The 15,540-nt window shown below is 47.6% G+C and overlaps 1 long non-coding RNA gene across 1 annotated transcript; it reads right to left on the bottom strand.

Annotated features, from left to right (window-relative positions):
- Positions 1-2,341: 2,341 nt before the first annotated feature.
- On the bottom strand, positions 2,342-7,879 carry LOC119322949. The gene is made up of 2 exons (XR_005155978.1): positions 4,603-7,879; positions 2,342-3,382 (listed from the first exon to the last, which is right to left on the bottom strand). It is a non-coding gene; the product is annotated as an uncharacterized LOC119322949 (long non-coding RNA).
- Between the last annotated feature and the right edge of the window lie 7,661 nt (positions 7,880-15,540).

Below are 15,540 nucleotides of genomic sequence, written 5' to 3'. Positions count from 1 at the left end.
AAAGAAGCATGTTCCTTATCTGAATGGCAATCCTACAAGGAGAGTAGCAATTTCTAAAGCAGTGGCATTGCTAGATATTAGTGTGGGCATCAGGATTAACTATGACAACCGTTAAATACGACATTACTTTGGGCACGGGAGAGTAGGCGGACCAGGACAGTTGCATTTCTAACGAAAAGAACCAACTTATCTTAATGGGAAATTTTAGCAGGACATGTAAGGAAGTGCCATTGATTCATATTACTGGAGGCATTACATTGAAAACAACATTGGTTTAACGTGTCCTTACTTTTAACAGTGCGACTGCTACATTTTACCAGTGGCATTACATAAGAGTGGCTCGGGGCAACAAACATCAGAACAGGATATCTGGGTTGGTCCCATTTTTGTTCGGTATAGCCACCTTATACTGTGTGAGGCTAGCAAATCTAGTGCTGGACTTACTCTATTGACTTGTCCCCCAGTCCCCACTTTCTTTCCTTTTTCAACCAATAGATCGGGTTTATATTGAGTTTGTACTGCGTTTCCCTTTATTTCCCTATTAGACCTAGAGACCAGTTGGATAACCAGTCTCTGCTACTTTTCGCCCCCATTTTCCCTCTTTCAACCAAGTCCTATATTCAGGTAACAAATCCTCCCCCACCCCCACCCCCTTTCTTCCTTGTTTGAACCAAGTAGTACTAGATTCGAGTGCATGAACTAGTTTTACCTCTTAAATGTAAAAAAATTAGGTGGTTTTTGAACAGCCGATCGATCCTATCTATGAGGGGGCCTGAGAAATAGTAAAAGTTACAAATGCAGCGACGTCAGGAGCTCGGGAAGTAGAGCAAGGCCGGTTTCGAAGGAAGTTATACCTGATGGTCGCCGGGATGTCGCTAGGTGGGTGGCGGGAGGCCTGATCTGCCCACACTACGACAGCAAGGAACAAGAGGTCGGAGGCCCTCCCTCGCCAGTGGTGCTTGGGAGAGAACGGCAAGGCAGGTTGATCGGGACGCGCCCAGCAGTGGGTAAGAGCCACCGCCGAGGACGACCGCATGAACGTTGCACCTTCTCACCTTCCCCGGCGGAGAGGATCCGGCTGGATCTGTGACCAGCGGTGAGCAGAGAGAGAGAGAGAGAGTGTGTGTGGCCACCGCTGTCGTGTTTAGATCTAGAGAGGCCGAGATGGTGTGAAGAGAGCAACACTAGAAAGCAAGCACGGAGGCTCCTGCCTATATAGTGGAGTAGTACTTATAGTTTTCTTTTGTCTACCGAAGCCGGCTTGACCTCGTCAATGACTGTCGAGAAGTCTTCATGCACGTGGCCCAGAGGCGCAGTCGTCGTCATTTTGATCTGAAGCGCCGGATTATAACATCTAACACGAAAAAATGCCACATGATAAGAAATCATAACCTCACTGCCCAAAGGAGACAACATGAATCCCGACGGACAAACTAGACGAGGAACAAATCTCAAATTAAAGATAAACTCGTAGAAAAGGGGTCCGTCGATAGATGTCTAATTAACATAGCCGGCTTGACCTAGATGGCAGCCGAGAAGTCACTGTTCGTGCATGTGCCCCCAATGACTAGCCCAACGCAGTTGTCGCTATTTAACCCTCGCATTGATCTGAAGCACATGACACATAATTTTGCAAGATGACAAGAAACCTTTTTTTAGATTTCTGATCATTTGAAAGTATAGCAGGGTTTTTACGCCCCAAACTATGGATATCGTGTTCTCCAAAGGGACTAGGCGACGACGACTATGCTCGGCTAAAGCTAGGTAGCACAATTTTAAGAGATAAATGCAGAAAATAAGAATCTAAACTAACAATGATTGTACCCGAAGATAATCCACCAAGAAAATGCAAAATAGCAAAGGGAGGTTAAGATATTACTCATTATCTTTTTGGTATTTTGTTTTATTTGAGGAATTAAAATACTAACACAAACAGGAGTCAATATCAAGTAAAGCTACAAGACGAGGACACATTAGTATCAAACATATAACAGTAGGAAGAAGCGACAGTATATGACAGAATATAATTGTTTCAAATCAAACACACACACGCACATTCATATATCACAGGTACATAGCTGATACGGGGACTACAGAACACACAAAACCACACATATGCGAACAGGATACTACACCACGGTTCAGGTTACACAAGTGACAACAGAAATGAAATCTTACAAGCCACAAGATTAGTACCCATAGATCAACACAACAGTATTTAACAACTAAAAATTACTGATAGAATTTAACTAGACAGCGAGAAGAAATACACAGGGTGAACACACATATATGCTGACAGAGCACTAATTACCAAAGTAACAAAATATTACATATGAGTTAGTTCCCAAAGCAACAAGAAATCCACTATTCAAAACATAGAATTTATGACATGATATTTAACAAGTACGAACTGAACAAACTAGTTTATTGCAAACACATATCAAAATCTGAACCTTACAAGAGCTACACATCTCAATTCTGAACATTTCAAAGTACTGAACATTACACTACTCAAGATTACCGAAAATTAGAGAATAGAGAGAGGGAGAAGAAGCAGCAGTTTTGAGGTTTCAGAGAAGAGCAGCAGCAGGGACGTGGGGATAGAGAGCAGCAGCAGCGTGAGAAGAAGCGGCAGGGGCGCAGCAAGAGAGGGGCAGCAGTTTCGTGATGGAGAAGAAGCAGCGGGGCTTGGAGAAGAAAAGTAGCAGGGGGCGTGAGAAGAGAAGCAGTAGCAAAGAAAGAGGCGCGGCAACAAGGGGATGCAAGGAGAAGAAATGAGGTTCAGAGAAGAAGAAGTAGCAGCAAGAGATGGAGAAGGAGCAAGGCAAGGGAAGAAGGACAGCAGGGAAGAGCATCAGCAGAAGGGACAAGGGGAGGAGCAGCGGCAGTTGGAGAAGAAGAGCAGCATCACAGGGGCGCGAGGTGCGGGGAAGCGCTGTGATGCTGGTGAGTGGTGCTGGTGGATGGAGATGGGTGATGTGGTGGGAGGTGCTGGTGGCTGGGAGGCGCACGGTGGATGGATGGCTGAGGTGGCGGAGTGGAGTGGTGCAGGTGGATGGGAGGCGCACCACCACAGCGGCCTGGCCGTGGCGGCGGCCGGAGGTGGAGAAGGAGGATGGGGGAGAAGAGAGATGTGCCAGGCGCAATGGGGATTAGCTGCCGCTAGGGATTTTGACCCCTCCTCTGATCTGCCACTTTGCATTTTTGGCCCTTCTCCTTTTCTTCTTTCTTCATAAGAAGGTCCCTTTCTTCTTTAACTTGTCCCATGGAGCATCATTTCTTCACACACAAGTCCCTCTGTCTTTCTTCTTCCTTTTCACTTGACTGGTTCTCTTAGCCACTAGTCCAGATCTTGAAGTTTATAGTGCCTTTGCGCACTTTTCTGCAAAAGAAACACAATGACTAGTAAATGATACTTTATATGATTTTCATGCAAATATTCAATATTTCACAGCAAGAATTGATGGTCATATCTCAATAAATAATATATTTCTATGCCAAAATTGCATATATTAAATGTGCTTATCAAGTTCCCCCACACTTAAACTTTTGCTTGTCCTCAAGCAAAGGCATATGACAAGAGCAAGAATGTGAACAGTGAGCTGACTAGAGAATACCAAGTGAAGTAGATCTCTAAACAGTGCATGCTTTGGACTTAGCTAGTGAAAATTAATGGTTAGGAGTGCTTCAAAGCGGTAGGATACTAGTAAGCATGACCATTTTAAACTTTTACAGTGATAAAAGAGGATCAACAAGTTTAAATGATGACTGTGCCAAATGGTTCCTAAAGAGAGCATGATCCCGAGAACAAAAAGAACTGGAATTAAATCTCTTATTTGCAGAAATATGATTTTGTGGTTGAACCACTTATTAAATTTGAAGGAAGTAATGATAATATTTTATCAGTCTCACCAAAGGAACATACCACCGATCCCGAGAACATGGTATACACCTGGCTCGACCAATTATTAGTTTTTTTAGTGTGTTTGTCTCCCCAAAGGAACATACCACCGATCCCGAGAACATGGTATACACCTGGTTCGACAATTACATTTTTATTATTATTAATTACTGCCCAAGCTAACCCGATTTCACATGCCACCGATCCCGGGAACATGACATGCTACTGTAGGTAGTCAGACTTATTTATTCATTATTACTTATCTTAAATGAACAATGCATAAGAACAAAAACAGGAATCATCACTTCTCCATGTCTGGTTCACATGCTACCGATCCAGGGAACATAGCATGCTAATCCATAGTGGTTAGGTGATTGCTCTCAATGGGAAGACACTTGGCACAAATTCAGCATCTAAATGTTGTGATCTAGGTGTATCGAGGTAAAAGCAGAAAATGATTAAGTTTTCTAGTGTACTAGGGATTTGAGCACTCAAAACTAATTTCAGCAAAGCAAGCAACATGTATATCACTAGTTTACATGGCATTCAACAATCAGTTCGCATATTCTCATCAAGCACCATATGTCAAATAAAATTCAGCGGGACAGTATTTAAGAAATGACTCAAGCAACCCAAATATCAAATGATTTCAGCTTGTATCAATGGATGATATACTCGGAATGGGTCATGAAATAGCTCACCGGGCTTTGATGATGTAGCACTCGCTCGATCACCTCACCAACTGCAACTCCTCTCCTTTTGCTTCTCTATCCTCATGCCTGCTCCAGCTTCTCTCTTCATGTGTGCTCCTTGCTTCTCCTCATCCCCATGCCATGGGTCCACCTGGGTCCCAGGGAATGTCATCTCGAACTTGGTCAGCATGTAGTGGATCGTGCACAAGCAACAACCTGAAAGAGCACTCAACCAAGGAAACAATACAAGTGACAAGGGTAATGCCCTCTAAATCATCTATAGAGTACCCAATTACATAAGCATAGCTATAAAGCACATGTTTAGGATGGTACAAATCAGTAAGCTCAATGCTAACATGAGGATGATATTTATCATTAAGCTCAAGACTAACATGGGAATGATATGTTTCATTAAGCATAGAACTAGCACGAGGAAAGTAATTGTGATCATCACAAATGAGAGTAATGCCACTAACAGGGTATATATGATCATATCCAAGCAAATAGTTTTTCAAATCTACCTTAAGTAATGGCATCATGCAATGCAAGTTAGAAGCAAAGAAATCACAAGGGAGCATGTCATCAAGAGGATTGGGTAAACCTGACACATCACGCTCATGTATGACAACAGGCCAATGAATCTCAGGTTCTTCATCTTCATCTACAGCAGCTTCTTGTACTTCTTCAGGAGTAGTAGATGACGAGTCTTCAACTTGATCACTTGGGAATTGCAGCTCTTCATCATCTTGTTCCTTGTCTTCTAGTTCATCTTCTTCAATCTGAGGTATCTCATGCTCAAGGCACTTGCTATCTTGCTCAGCTGGATGTGACGGTATTGGAACCTCACATGTATCAAGGAGAATCCCAGAATTACTCAGCTCAAGCTATGAAGAAATAGTACTACCAGTGTTGATGTTCTTCTCAATCTTCTTTACTTCTTCCACTAGATCCTTTCCACTCTTAATCTTCTTCATTTCCTCTAGTATCACCGGCCTAATTGGATCATCTTCGGCACTCCAAGTGAACTCTAGACCAAGCAATGTGAGCTTGTATATATCATCAAAGTCATCTTGTGTGGGCACTTGTGTTGAAGATGTTGGTTGACCAAATGGAGGACCATTTAACTCCATTGGCAACATGTCCTGGTGTTGAGGTATATGAGTAGGAGCTGAATAAATCTGTTGTGGAGCTTAGTTGTGGCTCTCCTCTTCATACCTAAATCCCTGCATCGGATAACTAGAGGAAAATGATGAGATCTCAGGGTTATTGCTCCTATATGACATATTCTGGTTTTCAGGCCACCCATGTGTGTAATTTTTTTGGTATGAGCTAGGCTGTGGGGCGAAGCTCGTGCCATAACAATCGGGAGGGTGAGAGTAACCACAAATATGGCATGTAGGAGCAACATAAGGATGACCTCTAGAATAAGGATCATAAGAGCTAGGCCTATCCTCAAAAACTACCTCTCGCTGTCGAGCTAAATCATCTAATCGATGGGAAATCTTACTTATCAGTTCTTGTATACTTTCCGTGTTGTTTGTAGTGTTGCTCGCATAAGCATGATGATCTGAATAGAATGCCATTTGCGAGAGGATAATCCAACCTGCAAAAAGGAAAAGAAGACAAAAAGATAATAACTAGAACAGGGGTTAGTGGCTAGAGATATATCACAAATATATGGCACAAGATGAAAACAAGAAAAACCTAGTCTATAGCCTAGCACAATCGCTCGACGCTAGTCCCCGGCAACGGCGCCAAAATGATCATTTGAAAGTATAGCGGGGTTTTTACGCCCCAAACTACGGATGTCGTGTTCTCCACAGGGACTAGGCGACGACGACTATGCTCGGCTAAAGCTAGGTAGCACAATTTTAAGAGATAAATGCAGAAAATAAGAATCTAAACTAACAATGATTGTACCCAAAGATAGGCCACCAAGAAAATGCAAAATAGCAAAGGGAGGTTAAGATATTACTCACTATCTTTTTGGTATTTTGTTTTATTTGAGGAATTAAAATACTAACACAAACAGGAGTCAATATCAAGTAAAGCTACAAGACGAGGACACATTAGTATCAAACATATAACAGTAGGAAGAAGCGACAGTATATGACAGAATATAATTGTTTCAAATCAAACACACACACGCACATTCATATATCACAGGTACATAGCTGATACGGGGACTACAGAACACACAAAACCACACATATGCGAACATGATACTACACCACGGTTCAGGTTACACAAGTGACAACAGAAATGAAATCTTACAAGCCACAAGATTAGTACCCACAGATCAACACAACAGTATTTAACAACTAATACTGATAGAATTTAACTAGACAGCGAGAAGAAATACACAGGGTGAACACACATATATGCTGACAGAACACTAATTACCAAAGTAACAAAATATTACATATGAGTTAGTTCCCAAAGCAACAAGAAATCCACTATTCAGAACATAGAATTTATGACATGATATTTAACAAGTACGAACTGAACAAACTAGTTTATTGCAAACACTTATCAAAATCTGAACCTTACAAGTGCTACACATCTCAATTCTGAACATTTCAAAGTACTGAACATTACACTACTCAAGATTACAGAAAATTAGAGAATAGAGAGAGGGAGAAGAAGCAGCAGTTTTGAGGTTTCAGAGAAGAACAGCAGCAGGGACATGGGGATAGAGAGCAGCAGCAGCGTGAGAAGAAGCAGCAGGGGCGCAGCAAGAGAGGGGCAACAGTTTCGTGATGGAGAAGAAGCAGCGGTGCTTGGAGAAGAAAAGTAGCAGGGGGCGTGAGAAGAGAAGCAGCAGCAAAGAAAGAGGCGCTGCAACAAGGGGATGCAAGGAGAAGAAATGAGGTTCAGAGAAGAAGAAGTAGCAGCAAGAGATGGAGAAGGAGCAAGGCAAGGGAAGAAGGACAGCAGGGAAGAGCATCAGCAGAAGGGACAAGGGGAGGAGCAGTGGCAGTTGGAGAAGAAGAGCAGCAGCACAGGGGTGCGAGGTGCGGGGAAGCGTTGTGATGCTGGTGAGTGGCGCTGGTGGATGGAGATGGGTGATGTGGTGGGAGGTGCTGGTGGCTGGGAGGCGCACGGTGGATGGATGGCTGAGGCGGCGGAGTGGAGTGGTGCAGGTGGATGGGAGGCGCACCACCACGGCGGCCTAGCCCTGGCGGCGTCCGGAGGTGGAGAAGGAGGATGGGGGAGAAGAGAGATGTGCCAGGCGCAATGGGGATTAGCTGCCGCTAGGGATTTTGACCCCTCCTCTGATCTGCCACTTTGCAATTTTGGCCCTTCTCTTTTTCTTCTTTCTTCATAAGAAGGTCCCTTTCTTCTTTAACTTGTCCCATGGAGCATCATTTCTTCACACACAAGTCCCTCTGTCTTTCTTCTTCCTTTTCACTTGACTGGTTCTCTTAGCCACTAGTCCAGATCTTGAAGTTTATAGTGCCTTTTCGCACTTTTCTGCAAAAGAAACACAATGACTAGTAAATGATACTTTATATGATTTTCATGCAAATATTCAATATTTCACAGCAAGAATTGATGGTCATATCTCAATAAATAATATATTTCTATGCCAAAATTGTATATATGAAATGTGCTTATCAATTTCTCAGCACAACTACAGCCATGTACAACACAGCCTGCACGATATGTAGACGATAGCCAATCCAGGCGTGTCTGTTGGAGTCTGGTCACATGCATGGACGAACTGATCTTCCGTGTCTTGCAGGGATCGTCCAGGCACCAACGTAGTACAACAATTCTCTAGTACTATCGCTCGTCTCCCTCTTCTATTAAGTCACCCGACTTGCGGGGCCGGGAAGTGTGCCTATGGTCGGTTCTCAATTGCCGTCCCACATGTGTGTGCGAACGCAATATGACGCGCATTCCATTCGGAGAGCAGTGAGGAAGTCCTGGACTAGGGGGTGTCCGGATAGCCGAACTATCATCATCGGCCGGACTCCAAGACTATGAAGATACAAGATTGAAGACTTCGTCCCGTGTCCGGATGGGACTTTCCTTGGCATGGAAGGCAAGCTTGGCGATACGGATATGTAGATCTCCTACCATTGTAACCGACTCTGTGTAACCCTAACCCTCTCCGGTGTCTATATAAACCGGATGGCTTTAGTCCGTAGGACGAATAACAATCATATCATAGGCTAGCTTCTAGGGTTTAGCCTCATTGATCTCGTGGTAGATCTATTCTTGTAATACCCACATCATCAATATCAATCAAGCAGGACGTAGGGTTTTACCTCCATCAAGAGGGCCCGAACCTGGGTAAAAGATCGTGTCCCTTGCCTCCTATTACCATCCGCCTAGACGCACAGTTCGGGACCCCCTACCCGAGATCCGCCGGTTTTGACACCGACATTGGTGCTTTCATTGAGAGTTCCTCTGTGTCGTCACCGATAGGCTCGATGGTGCTTCGATCATCAACAACGACGCTGTCCAGGGTGAGACCTTCCTCCCCGGACAGATCTTCGTATTCGGCGGCTTTGCACTGCCGGCCAATTCGCTTGGCCATCAGGAGCAGATCGAAAGCTACGCCCCTGACTGTCAGGTCAGATTTGGAAGTTTGAACTTCACAGCTGACATCCGCGGGGACTTGATCTTCGATGGATTCGAGCCACAGCCAAGCGCGCCGCACTGTCACGACGGGCATGACTTAGCTCTGGAGGCCGCACTCGAGTCCGCTCCGATCTTCAATTCGGAGCCGGCTGCGCAGATCGAGGACGGATGGCTAGACACCGCCTCGGGGGCTGCAACCTCTACAGCGATAGAGCCGAACACTAATCTTGTCCCTCATAAAGCCCGCGACTCCGAGGTGCCGGACTCCGGGCCTCCCGCGCCCCCTCCAATCGAATCCGGTTGGGCGCCGATCATGGAGTTCACCACTGCGGACACCTTTCAACACTCACCTTTCGGCGACATCTTGAGTTCGCTAAAGTATCTCTCGTTATCAGGAGAGCCCTGGCCAGACGGCGGTCAGGACGGTTGGGATGCGGACGACGAAGAAATTCAACGCCCACCCACCACCCACTTAGTAGCCACTGTCGACGATCTAACCGACATGCTACACTTCGACTCCGAAGACATCGACGGTATGGACGATGATGCCGGAGACGACCAAGAACCAGCGCCTATCGGGCACTGGAAAGCCACCCCAACTCACGACGTATACATGGTGGATACACCAAAAGGAAGCGATAATGAGGAACAACGGGACGTGGCGAAGGACAACTCCCCCAACAAACAACCAAAACGGCGACGCAAGCGCCGCTCGAAGTCCCGCCTCAATAAAAACGGCACCCATACGGACCCGGCCCTAGAGCAGGGCGAAGCAGTGGACGGCGAACATGCCACCAAGCAACCATCCGAACATGATGAACTGGACAAGCAACCCATCCCCGGCGAAAACAAGAGCCTAGACGATCTCACGCCGAACACACCACAAGAGCATAAGAACCTTCATAAAAGGCTCGTCGCCACTGCAAGAAGTTTGAAGAAGCAAAAGTGGAAGCTCAAAACAGCGGAGAACACACTCAGAATGAGATGGAGCAAAGTACTCAATACCGCAGATAAATATGGCGCTAGTCACCAGGCAAAGAGCTACCCGAAGCGCAAGTTGTTATCCGAATTTGACGAGGAGGCCTTAGAGCCCCCGCAGTCAAAAAAGAAAGTGGCCGCCTGGCCGGATAGACGACCAGATGACAGGCTAAGAGCAGCAAGGGGCGCCACACACAAGCCGGCACACGATCAGCATAAAGATCCTCGGAAAAAGGATGACCCGGTCAGGTCTATCTATGGGCCAAAAAAGAAGACTCCAGGAAGCAACACAACCCGCCAAGTGTTTGAAGACAACGGCACACCCAAATACAGGGGTGCCGCAAACCCACTATGTTTCACCGACGAGGTACTGGATCATGAATTTCCAGTGGGATTCAAACCCGCAAACATAGAGGCATATGTTGGAACAACAGACCCCGGAGTCTGGATTGAGGATTATATCCTGCACATACATATGGCCAGAGGAGACGATCTCCATGCCATAAAATACCTACCCCTCAAGCTCAAAGGGCCAGCTCGGCATTGGCTCAAAAGCCTCCCAGAAAATACCATTGGAAGTTGGGAAGAGCTCGAGGATGCGTTTCGAGCAAATTTTCAGGGGACTTATGTCCGCCCTCCGGATGCAAACGATTTAAGTCACATAACTCAACAGCCCGGAGAGTCAGCATGCAAATTCTGGAACAGATTCCTCACCAAAAAGAACCAAATAGTCGATTGTCCGGACGCCGAAGCCTTAGCAGCCTTTAAGCACAATGTCCGAGACGAATGGCTCGCCAGACACCTCGGCCAGGAAAAACCAAGAACAATGGCCGCACTAACAAGCCTCATGACCCGCTTTTGCACGGGGGAAGACAGCTGGCTGGCTAGATGCAGCACCAGCGACCCGAGTACATCCGAAGTTAGGGATGGAAATGGGAAATCACGACGCAGAAAAGATCTGCGCCGGAATAAGGAAAATGGCCCAAATAGCACGGCGGTCAACGCCGGATTCAAAAGCTCTCGGCCGAACAATAAAACACTGCCCCTCAAGGACAACAGTGACGAGCTATCCAACCTAAACAAAATTCTGGATAGACTATGTCAAATACATAGTACCCCCGGAAGCCTGCAAACCATACCCACAGGGATTGTTGGGTCTTCAAGCAGTCTGGCCGACTTAACGCCGAATGCAAGGGGCTCGACGCACCAAGCGACGATGACGAACCCCACAAGCAGCACGCCAGAAAACAGAAGACTTTCCCACTAGAAGTCAACACAGTGAACTCACTTCATGTGATAACACAAAAACGCAGTACGACACCTGCCATACCAGGACACCGTCCGTAGAATGGGGATAGACCCTACCAAAATTCACCGTAGCAGCACTTCCTTCAAAGGAGCGACACTAGGCCTTTAAGCCAATTGTACAGGCTCTGTACCACTAGAGGTTGTGTTCGGTTCATCCGACAACCTCCGTCGCGAAAAGCTCACTCTCCATATCACCCCATCTAACAGTGACCCTCAAGCACTACTAGGACGCGAAGCTTTCGCCCGCTTTAACGCAATACCACATTACGCGTCTCTTACGCTTAAAATGCCCGGTCCACGCGGCATAATCTCATTAAAGAGTAACTCCGAGTGTTCCTCAACCACGGAGAACGTGAGACTGCCTTGACAGCCACACACTAATCCGACCTTGCAGGTCAAAGCCCCTAAAAACAGGCCATTCAGACCTCGGACACGGTTAGGCGAGTCCGACGTAAATAAACAAGGGGCTTCCCAGCCGCATACCCCTTTACAAGGGGCCGCGTGTATAAACGATGAGAGCCAACAAAACTCAACTTTATTCATCTTCCAAATTATACTTTATTTTAAATACATCTTTTGCACGATATTTCTTCCAAACTAAGTCCTTCTCTTTTACAGATGAAGCACGTGCTACACCCGTCCAAGATACAGCACAACGGAGACACAGGCGCAGACGTGCATCAAGGACCCGTTGCAAGGATTCTTTTCAGATTAAGACCCTGCATAAACCTTTCTTACTGTCTCTTGTTGATACACATCCCCTGGTTTCCTACCATAACCGGGGAGGAGGCTGGCGTTTTGGCATCGGCCGCGTCAGAAGTTCCCGCCTGTACTTGGACACTAGGGGCTTAGGGCATTGTTCTGCCCGGTATCATAAAGACCGAACACCTCAGGGAGTGTTCGACGTCTCGAGTTAGGCCTTATATGCATCAGCTCCGAATCATGTCTTTGGTCAAATGTTGGGTTTGCCCGGCTCCTGTGTTTTGCTGCCTTACGTTCCGCTCCATCGGCTAACGCGGCACCAGGAGAACTACTGCGATTGTGCCCCGGTTCGGCCGGGCGAGCACCTAAGTAGAGAAAGCCGAAAACTAACTGTCATGATATAGCGAGAGACTGGTCAACCACTCGATCGACTATTGGAATGTTTAGAATTCTCTGCTTTGACGAAGGACCGCTTCCCGATCAGGCACATACGCGCCCCGAGTTCGGAGAGCGCGGTGCCTCTAGGGGCTATATAGTAGCCCCACCATCGAGCTCCTATGGCTAAGTGAAAGTGATAAAGCATTATAGTCCGGTTGCCTAGTTTGCTATGCTATCACCTCCTTCAAAGGACCAAGACGTTGGATTAAGTGTGAAAAAGTGCTTTTTTTGCAAACACCCCCGCACCATGTGCGTGGGGGCTGAAGCCAAAGACTACCATCTTTCAGGTTATTTATACATATACGGCCGCACAGGAGATAGTTCAATACTTGAACGCACAAGTATAAAAAGCCGTTGCATTATAAACATGATCTCAGAAATCATACATGTCATTTAAACATAACATCTTTCGAGCACTGTGACTCTATTAAACGAGCGCCCTGCAGGACTTCCTCAAAATAGTGCTCGGCGGGTAATCGGCTTTTGTCCGAACCCCGGGATGCAACAGCAGTGGCATCCATCTCCGCCCAGTATGTCTTCACATGGGCGAGAGCCATCCATGCACCCTCTATGCATGCCGACCGCTTCATCGCCTTGATATGCGGCACCGCCCCAAGGAATTGCTGCAACAAGCCAAAATAACTCTCAGGCTTGGTCCTTTCCGGCCACAGATGAGCGACCACATCCGTCATGGCAAGTCCGGACAATCTATTCAGCTCAGCCCACTCAACCAGCCGATCACTCAACGGAAGTTGACGCTCCGGACTATGGAATTGAGACCAGAAAAGCTCTTCCATTTCGTGATCCTTCTGGCTTCGGAAGTGCACGACTGCGTCCGCCGCACTCGCCACCAAATCCAGATAAGGATCCTCCGCACCGCACAATCGGCCCAGCTGAGCATACTTCGGATCTGTGAACTTCCTACGCAGCATAAAGGGCTTTCCAGCCGCAATGTCTCCGGCCTGACGCAGTTCCTCCTTCATAGCCCGCATCGCACTACAGACATCCTTGGCTTCGGCGGCGGCCTTCTTCAGGTCCTCTTGCTCCGCTCGGTGTTCTCTTTCAAGAACCTCATAACGGTCGGCAGCATCTTTTAATTTCACGGCCATTCCAGCCATCTCCTCCCTGCTTCGGCAGTGAGCAACCTTTTCAGCTTTTAGCTCTTCCGCTACCTTCGAGGCAGCCGCATCACTTTTCCTGGCTTGCTCCTTGGCTCGAGCAAGCTCTGCTCGAAGGTCTTCCACAGCAGCGGCACCATCTGCACCAAGCATACAAATTGTAAGGAACGGGCATCAGCTCCCTTACTAGGCAACCGCGGAGCAACCACCTACTCTGTGACTCATTAAGTCGTTTATTGACCAGCGCGATGTCCGCATCCGCAACATCGAGTTGCCTCTTCAGCTCGGCAACTCCATCAGTCTGGCTGGCCACTGAACGTTCCGCCAACTGCATAGGAAAGGCGACATTCTATAACTGAGATTATGATCATCGGCACGCTGTCGCTTTCGACAGCATACCAAGTCTCAGGGGCTACTATTTATACAGGGCGCACTCCATGTGCAAAACTGTCAAAAGGTATGTCATTTTTTGCGTACCTCAAACCCCGTCAGCAAACTTCCGACGGCCTCATACAACCCGCTCTCGGCGGATGAGATCCTTTCAATCACCGTACTCATTAATGTGCGGTGATCTTCTGAGATAGACGCCCTCTTGAGCAAATCCTGCAGCTCCACCGGCCATACTCCAATGGGTGCCGAACTCCCCGGCCCTGCCGGACTCGGGAAGACCCTCCGTGACGACACCTCAGGGTCGTCCGCCCCGCCCGACGGGGCGGCAGATGGAGGCGTTTCGCTCTCCATCATCTCCGGACGAAGGTCCCCCGAAGACGAGCTCTGCTGAGATGGGCTGAGATTCGAACTACAAGGTGAAAACTTCGGTTACCCTTAGAAATAAAGCAGGGGTGTCCCCTATTACAAAATCCCCCCTTTTTTTACTTACGGCTCGCTGGAGGGCTGATTCCTCTGAGGAGATAGTGCGGCCGGGGCTCTTCCCGGCACAGGACCTTCCAGTGCAGATTTCTTTCCCCGCTTTGAGGCCTTGGCCTCCGGGTCTTCGGAAGCGGTCCTCTTCTCCCCTGGAAGGAGGGACTCTCGATTCCCCCCTTACTGAAAGCCTCCTTGGCAGAGGTGGTAGTTTCCCTGTGCCCCCCTTTGCCCTCCTCTAAAGGCGCAACCTCCAACATTTTGACTAACACGGGATCCGGCGTGGTCTCAGGGAGGGGGGCCGAACACCATATCAATTTTGCTTGCGCTATCCACTCCTATCCAAGGGATAGCTGGTTAAATGGCAAACCCATGATAAATAAATGGATAATATGTCCGGACACAGGGCTACTTACTTGAGTATCCGGGCGATTGCAGCTTAGGCCAGCGTCCTCGGTCAAGTCCGGACGCATCTCTTGCGATCCGAAGAACAGTTTGTACATCTCCGCGAGTGTCAAACCCATGAAGTGTTGGAGAGCTCATGGCCCCTCCGGATTAAATTCCCACAGGCAGAGGGGGCGACGTTTGCAGGGCAGAAGGCGTCGAATCAGCATAACCTGTGCCACTACGACCAGATTAATCTCCCTTTCTTGGAGGCCTCGAATCCGGTCCTGCAACAGGGGTACGTCTTTGGACGGCCCCCAGTTAAGCCCCTTGTTGACCCATGACGTCAGCCGTTGTGGAGGGCCCGAGCGGAAGACGGGCGGCGACCTCTGCCTGCTGCCCCTGGGAGCGGTGATATAGAACCACTCTTGTTGCCACAAGCCGAGCTCCTCCTGAAAAGAGCCCTCGGGCCATGGAGCATCGTCCCTCTTGCTTATAACCACCCCGCCGCACTCTGCCTAACGCCCCTCAATCATCTTCGGCTCCACGTTGAAGGTTTTGAGCC

This window comes from Triticum dicoccoides, chromosome 6B (genome assembly GCF_002162155.2).
Source record: "Triticum dicoccoides isolate Atlit2015 ecotype Zavitan chromosome 6B, WEW_v2.0, whole genome shotgun sequence".
In the NCBI taxonomy this organism is placed as follows: Eukaryota; Viridiplantae; Streptophyta; class Magnoliopsida; order Poales; family Poaceae; genus Triticum; species Triticum dicoccoides.
The sequence above is the reverse complement of the archived record's forward strand: the minus strand, read 5'-3'. Positions and strand labels throughout refer to the sequence as shown.